Source organism: Lepisma saccharinum, chromosome 10 (genome assembly GCF_977018435.1).
Source record: "Lepisma saccharinum chromosome 10, izLepSacc3.1, whole genome shotgun sequence".
Taxonomy (NCBI): Eukaryota; Metazoa; Arthropoda; class Insecta; order Zygentoma; family Lepismatidae; genus Lepisma; species Lepisma saccharinum.
Genome location: NC_139238.1, coordinates 43,937,261 through 43,945,119, shown reverse-complemented (window position 1 = coordinate 43,945,119; position 7,859 = coordinate 43,937,261).

Below are 7,859 nucleotides of genomic sequence, written 5' to 3'. Positions count from 1 at the left end.
GTAATAGCTGCGATTGTATGGTTTTTCGAAGGCGATTTATGCTCGAGGACGCTGACGACAGAGGGTGGCCTAAAGGTTCGAGAGAGGAACCGCCACGAAGCCTAGTTCAGTATGAGAGCAGCCTAAAGTGTCGCGATGGATGTTTCCGCTCACTTTCTTCGTCTCCTTCGAAGTTTAGAGCTGGCGATCGAGCGCAGGTCTCTCCCCAGCCATTCAGCTAAGCAATGATGATTTCAAAAGGATGGTATTTGTTTTCTTTTGATTTTGAGCGTTTTCCCTCATCAGTTGTTATGTTTTCCTTCCTAATTTTGCGTAACGCTATGCGTCGCTCTTCATAGTCATTCACCTGTTGATATGTGCTGATAGGAATATTGGCAGCCCTGAAAGGACTCCCCCTGGAATTGGAGGAAAGGAATTGAAGGGAGAGTGTTTGATCACGACGGCATCTTACAACTATGTTTATCTAATACTGCACCTAAGTTTTCTGGGAAGAAGTCTAAGTGACTGTGTAGATAATGAAGCTTTATGGACATGTGACAACCCATTGCATGAAAGCTCAGTAGCAGTTCTTCTACAAGTTCGGCATAATGTTCAGATTTTCGGTTTCCAAGGAAATTTGTTATCACATTCTTCTGTGCAACCCACGCTCTTTTCTCGTTTTCATGCAGGATTTCGTTGAATGTTGAATGTGTAATGAGTTCTCTAATCTGTGGTCCGACGAAGATTCCTTCCTTTAACTTTGCATCTGTGATATGTGGAAATATTGTCTTTAGGTACTGGAAACCACCACCCTCTTTATCTAGTGCCTTCACAAATACCTTCATTAATCCTAATTTTATGTGTAATGGTGGTAAGTACACATTTTTTGGATCAACAAGAGGCGTGTAACTAACACTTTTCTGTCCAGGAACCATCGACTTTCTTGTGGGACAGTGTTTCACACGATAGTGTTTCTCTTTCGCCCTGCTATCCCATTCACACAGAAAACAACTGTTTTGTATATCCTGACTGCATTCCCAAAAGCAGACCAAGAACCTTAAAATCAGCACAAATGTGCCAAGGATGATCCGCATACTTCATTCTGTCAAGCAAGAGCTTCATATTTTGGTATGATTCTTTTATACCTACACCATAGGCGACTGGAATAGCAGGATGACTGTTGCCATTGTGTAATGACAGAGCTTTAAGACTGAATTTCGAAGAATCAATAAATAAACGCCATTCATTCATGTCATACTCAATGTTTAATGCAGTCATAAGTCCACACACATCTGCACAGTACATCAAACCTTCCTGACAGCTGAAAAAATTCACTAGATCACTTCCACGACAGCGATACATTGTTACCCTCGTGTCCTTTCCCAAAAGGTTCCAACCTTGTAGTCTGGAAGCTAATAGTTCAGCCTGTGATTTGGACAATTGCAGATCCCTCACGAGATCATTTAGTTCTGCTTGGCATATTATATGCAGTTCCCTTGCGTTCCCCATACACAGGATCTTCACTTCCTTCACTTTCGGATTCACGTATCAGTATCACAGTCACTCAACGTCCAAGCATTTGGTGGCACAGGAACAGGAAACTCATTACAGTGTGGAACAGGCCTAATAGCAGAAGGTACACATGGATAGTTGATTGACTTGTTTGTTTTTGCGGTTATTCCACGAATGTTTGTTAAACAAAAATAACAGTCTGTGGTGTGGTCTTGTGGCTCACGCCACACCATTGGCACGGCAAATGGCATTGCCTTGTGTGTTCCGTTCAACCATCCCCGAAGGTTCACAGCACAGTATTTACAACACATGTGCAGAGCCCATTTTTTATCCTGGTCCCCGACTTTGCAGGAAAAGTACAATTCATAAGCCTTTTTCACAGCAGGTGTCAGGTGAGTAACATTGGACTTAACAGTCACTCTTCTACATATGTAACAGAACTTGTTTGGGTTATTTACGCAACTTCTTGCCATGATTTACAGTAAAGATACATCAAACACATATAATGTCAGAACCGGAGATTCTTGTCACATCCGAACAGGAATATCTAACAGTCACACGTAGCAACAAACTGAAATCTTTGTGCTGCAAGTCCAGCTTTCAGTACCTTCTGAGCAGTACATTAACACTGTGTGAACTCATACAAGAGTTCTTGGAACAGACAAACATCCAGAACAACAATAAATAACAACACACAAACATACTCTCAATAATGTACCACCGGCTTCTGATACGGATTTTCACGCAGTGTTGCAACTCCGCAAGGGGAAGTATTGCCACCTTGTAAGAGGACAATTTCGTATTTTAAAAATCCCTTTTTTCCGATTTGCGGGAAAATGGAGGCTGATACAAACAAATGCACTAGTGCTCCTACATCAGGGTACCAAGGGGTATTATGGTCACTACATACCATCTAGGAAAGAAAACCTTTGTTACACAGTGTTATCTAATGATGTGTACCAGAGTGATGCATCAAGGCTTTTTTGTTTGATCGTCTAATAGTTCGCACGGATGACGGTAGATGGCTTACGAAATTTACTGTTTCTTCGCTCGAGCGGAAAACGCTAGAACAGGCAAACGATCGGCATGCGCTAGAAGCCCAGTAGTTCAGATACAACAGTTTGAGCGAGTGAAAGTGGTTCAATGCAGGTGTACCTTTTTATTTGACTTGGAAATTTGTCAGTGCTATTATCTGTGTTCTTGGATAATAGTGAAATTTTTGTCAAACTAATTGTTTGTTATTAGTGAAAGCATAAAATATTTTTTCCTGAATACGTGATACATCTAAATGCATTCGTTGTGTATAAAAGGTATTCTGTACAATCTTGGGATATTGAATTTTTGTTGTGTTATTTCTTCAAGAATTTTTATGATTTTCCGTTGGTTTTGTGTTTCTATTTTAAAAATTTTCAGTTTTTTAAAAATATGATTTGATACCATTTTTATCTTACATATTTCTCTACAATATTTTCATTAAACGTGTATAATATTTTTCTAATAATTAATAGATTAGATTAATTTATTTCCTGCCATCTCTCGGCCTTGTTTGTAGTTATTTTATATGTGCTGTGTATATACCTTTGCATATACATTTTGGTGCCTAAACTTTATGCCTGGGAATTTCGGTTCTTATCATGTGATGCCTTTGTCTTTTTCACAGCCAATCACTTCTGACCACTTGCCCACAATGTAAATGGTAAAGTTGTGAACTTTCTGAAGGCACATACTTGTACAGTGTCTCTCAAAATTTTAGGACTTCGACATTTTAAACTAGGCAACCCAATTTACACAAGGCGTTGGTGGTTTGCATGTAGAGTTAGGCTCAATTTCAAGGTTGCCACATGCACATTAGGTATTTACAAAATACGCGAAAGAAAGATATCCGAATATTATTGCATAAAACTAGAAAAAAATCAGTATTACATTTGTTGCAATACTCTCAGAAAGAAACAACGTCGATTTTATAGTATTTCATTGTGGATGAGTCTACACAAAGGAAAAGTGGAGAGAGGAAACGAAAGGGAACAAACGAGAGGAGAAAAGAGAAAGGAAAAGGAGAAGAGGAAAAGTAAAGAAGGGAAGAAAATAGAGGACAGAGGAAGTGGATAGGAGAAGTAATGAGGAGAAAGGAGAAAGATGCGAGGAGAGATGAGGAAAATAGAGCAAAGAGGAGAGAAGAGAGGAAGGAAAGCGAGGTGATAGAAGAGGAGGAAAGAAGTTTGGAGAGGAGAGGAGTAGACGATAAGAGGGGAGTGGAGAGTAGAGTGAAAGAGAGAAAGAGAGAGGAACGAAAAGATGAGGAGAACAGTGCCGTGGAGTCGGAAATATAAGACAGGAGAGGAGTTAAGAGGAGTGGAGAAGAGTGGGATGGAGACAAGAGGCGAGAAAAGTAGGGAAGGCGGTATGAGATAAAAATAGATGAGAAGGACGGGAGAGAAGAAGGAGAAGAAGAACTTAAGAACAGAAGGGACTGGAGACGAGAGGAGAGAAGGTGTAGTTGTAGAAAATACATATCGTCGTCAAGAACTGATGCATTGATAAAATTATCGACATGAAACATTCATTAACACTTTATAATGTATTGGAGAATGTATTAGATCGGTGCGAAATTCCTTTTGGCCGAGTTCAGAGCAAGATAAAATCTTCCACGTAAGATCTTTGATTTTACCTGCGATTACACTACTAAAAACATGAATGTAATTTTCATATTTATCAAATTTTTCTCCTCTTCTCGGTTCGTTGAAATTTTGTTATTTAACATTTCCCTTCCCCACATCGTTAATTCCAATCTGAATCATACCGTTTCGTACGGCGTGGACAATGAACGCAATGGGATATGTCTAAAACGTACGAAAAGTTTCTACCACCGGAGGGGTTTGAACCTACGACCATCAGATTATCAATCCTTAACGGTAACCACTACCCCACAAGCTTTCGCTCCTGAACACAGGTAGAAGGAGCTGACCAATGTGAAATGCACATCCTACCCTCCTCCTACATGTCATGTGCAAAATGAACGTAATACGACTGGGCGAAAACATTTAATGGAGAATTGCACATGATGGAAACTTTTCAGTCGATATTTGTGAAGGTATCTTTGCATTGAACTCGAGTGGAAAAAAGGGGTAATATTAGTGTGTCCTGAATTGTCACAAATATAAATGGTTATTTCATTAATATTTGTCAATATCTTTGAAGCAGAACACAATTATCGTTAGAGTATCATAATTCAAGATCTGATACGAGAAAATATCCCTTTGAACGTGTGTCAATTCATTTATTTGTTTATTTTTTTTAGTAAATTCCAGTTTTAGGACAATCTAGCCACTATACACTTTTATTAGAAATAATGTTGCCATGCTCTTGTTATGTAACGGTAATTATTGCAGTTCATTTTATCACCTTTTTAAAACGCAGGAACAATTATGGATTCTTTCCACTGTTAAGGGATTTCTTTTTTATTCCATATTAAACAAGTTAATTTATGAATTTGACATATTAAAGAATTTCCACCATATTTAATTAACTCAGCTGGTATTAAATCAATGCTACGTGCTTTGTTATTCTTTAGCCTTTTAATATAATCTTTAACTTCAGTCAAGTTAGGTTCTGGAGTTAAAGGTTCTGCTGCGTGCACTTCATTTACTTCTGATTTATCTCCTACATGAACATTTAAAACGTCATTAAAGTAGTTCTTCCATCTATTTAGAATATCGCTCGGGTCAGCTAGAAAATCACCCTCTTTATCTTTTATCAAGTTTACTTTAGGTTGCCACCCCTTTCTAAACTCATTTACACCTTTATATAACTCTCTGATATTCTTGGTTTTGCTGTTTGTTCCAATTTCGTTAATTTTACTTTTCAAGTATTCTCTCTTTTTACTTCTAAACGTGCGGTTAACTTCTCGCTTTATTCTATTATAATTGCTTAGATTTGTATCATCAGAGTTATTTAACCACCTAAGTCTAGCCTGATTTCTTATTTCTATTAGATTATGATTACATTCATTATCAAACCATGGCGTACTTTTTCTCGGTTTATGGTATCCTAGACTTTCTTTAGCTGCTGATTCTATTGTATTACGTATGTGCTCCCAATTCTTATTTACGTCTGTTTCATTTATATTTTCATCATCATTTAAATCCTGCAAAACATGTAATCTATTGGACACTTTAATTTGGTAATCTTTCTTAATTCTTTCATCTGCTAATTTTTAAATTTTATAACTTTTAGATTTTGATGCTTATGATTTATCACTGCGAGTCTTCCTCTTAATTTAGCAATTACTAAATAATGGTCACTGGCACAGTCAGCACCTCTATGTGTACGAACGTCAATTATACTAGTATGCCTTCTCTTATCAATGAGAATATGATCTATCTGATTATGAGTTTTACCATCTGGAGAAGACCAGGTATATTTATGGATATCTTTATGTTTAAAAGTGGTACTTTACACAATTAAATTATTTGAGGTTGCAAAAGTAATCAATCTTATACCATTATCATTACTTAATTCATGAAGACTTTCTTTACCAATCGTGGGTTTAAATGTCTCTTCTTTGCCAATCTGTGCATTACAGTCACCTAACAGAATTTTCATATCATACTGAAAAAAATTATCAAAGACCTGTTCTAACTCTGCATAAAAATCATCTTCAGTATTATTATCCTTATCTTCCGTTGGTGCATGTATGTTTATTAAAATAATTTTACACCACCTACCCTGTAAAACTGCATATGATATCCTATCATTAATAAATTCTACTGTTTTAAGAGTCGAGATAATTCTATTATTTATGAAAAAGCGTGTTATAAAATGATGATTTTCAGTACCACCATAGAAAAAATTTTACTTTTTAGTTTTACAATTCCCTTCTCCTGGCCACCTAACTTCCTGGACAGCTACTACATCTAATTTATACTTAACTATCTCATTAACTGTACACTGAAATGCCCAAGGCCGGTAAAGGCTCAGAACATACCAGGTGCCTAATTTAATATCCTTATTCCTAATGTAGATCTTATCCTTAGTCCAGGGACCTCCCAAAGTAGTCCCTGCCCGGAGATCCGAATGGAGGACTATTTTACCTCCGGAATATTTTACCTTGGGAACATCCATGGCCTCATATTGCTGTTTCTTGACATGTCTTTTTACAGTGCAGAGTTGTCAGCTCTACGCCTAACCCCCAATATGAATGGAGGACCGCACCTGTCGTTGGTCAGCGGATCCCTCGGATCTAGCTGGGAGGATCACATTGTAGTCCACCAACCATACCCCACTTCTGCCGCTGTGGGACGCTCATAGGGCCGTGACAGGACAGTTCTGTAAGGTTTCCAAACTGTATACAAAATATCAAAACACAATAAGACAGCCTAACACAGATATGGCAACCCGAATCTCACATTATGGAATCTCTAAAGAAACAGCATTGGCAACATCTTATTTAGTCCACGTGGACTTTGATACACACCCACTCATTGTATCATTTTAAGTGTTTAGTATGTTTAATATGTTAATTGTCTATGATGTATTGTTTTGTTCAATTGGGTAGTCTGTTATGGTTATGGACTAACCTTAAAACATTTGATTGTGTGGGTTGTTAGGTGAGATATTATAAATGTTGCTGGATAAAGGAAGTGATTTTGGAAATGTGAATGTGTTAATTTGTGTAGTCAAGAACTATTATGATCATCCTCACCCTCACTACCACCTTTCCCCGACCCCCCCCCACCACCACCACCACCACCACTCACAGTTTTCGACAAGCCTGGCGAAAGAACCACTATATATTTTTGTCGCACTGTGAACATTTTTTTATGCGACCTGGCAACACTGCAGGTCACGCTTATTCTTCCTTCTTGTCACCAAGTTCTACAACGTCTCTCTATTCCTGAAGATGTGACATACCATCACGAAAATTTGAAGTATTTCTGCGTCCAGTTAGTGTTTCCTTTCTCCACTTTATATGTATATAGTCTTGGAAAGAAAAGGATCAAGGGCCTCCTCGGTGGCGCATGGTAGCATCGTTGCCTTGTAATCAAGGGGTTCCGGGTTCGATACCCGGTGGATGCTCATAGTGGTTCGGATCCCACTTTACACTGCAGAACCAGTCCCGATTAGCTTTACTGTGTATAAAGTGAACTTAAAAGCACCAACTCAATCAATCAATAAATTGGAAAGGAACATAATTTTCTTCTGTAGCACCCAACAGTCTACGGATATACTCTCGCGAAATTCACAGCCATTATTCGGGAAACTAAATGCAGAATGAACTCATTAGCTTAATGGCTGATACACCAAGAACAATGTTATTAGTCTTTGGATTTGTAAATTTGCTGGAAAAAAAATTGAGAAATAGATAAAAC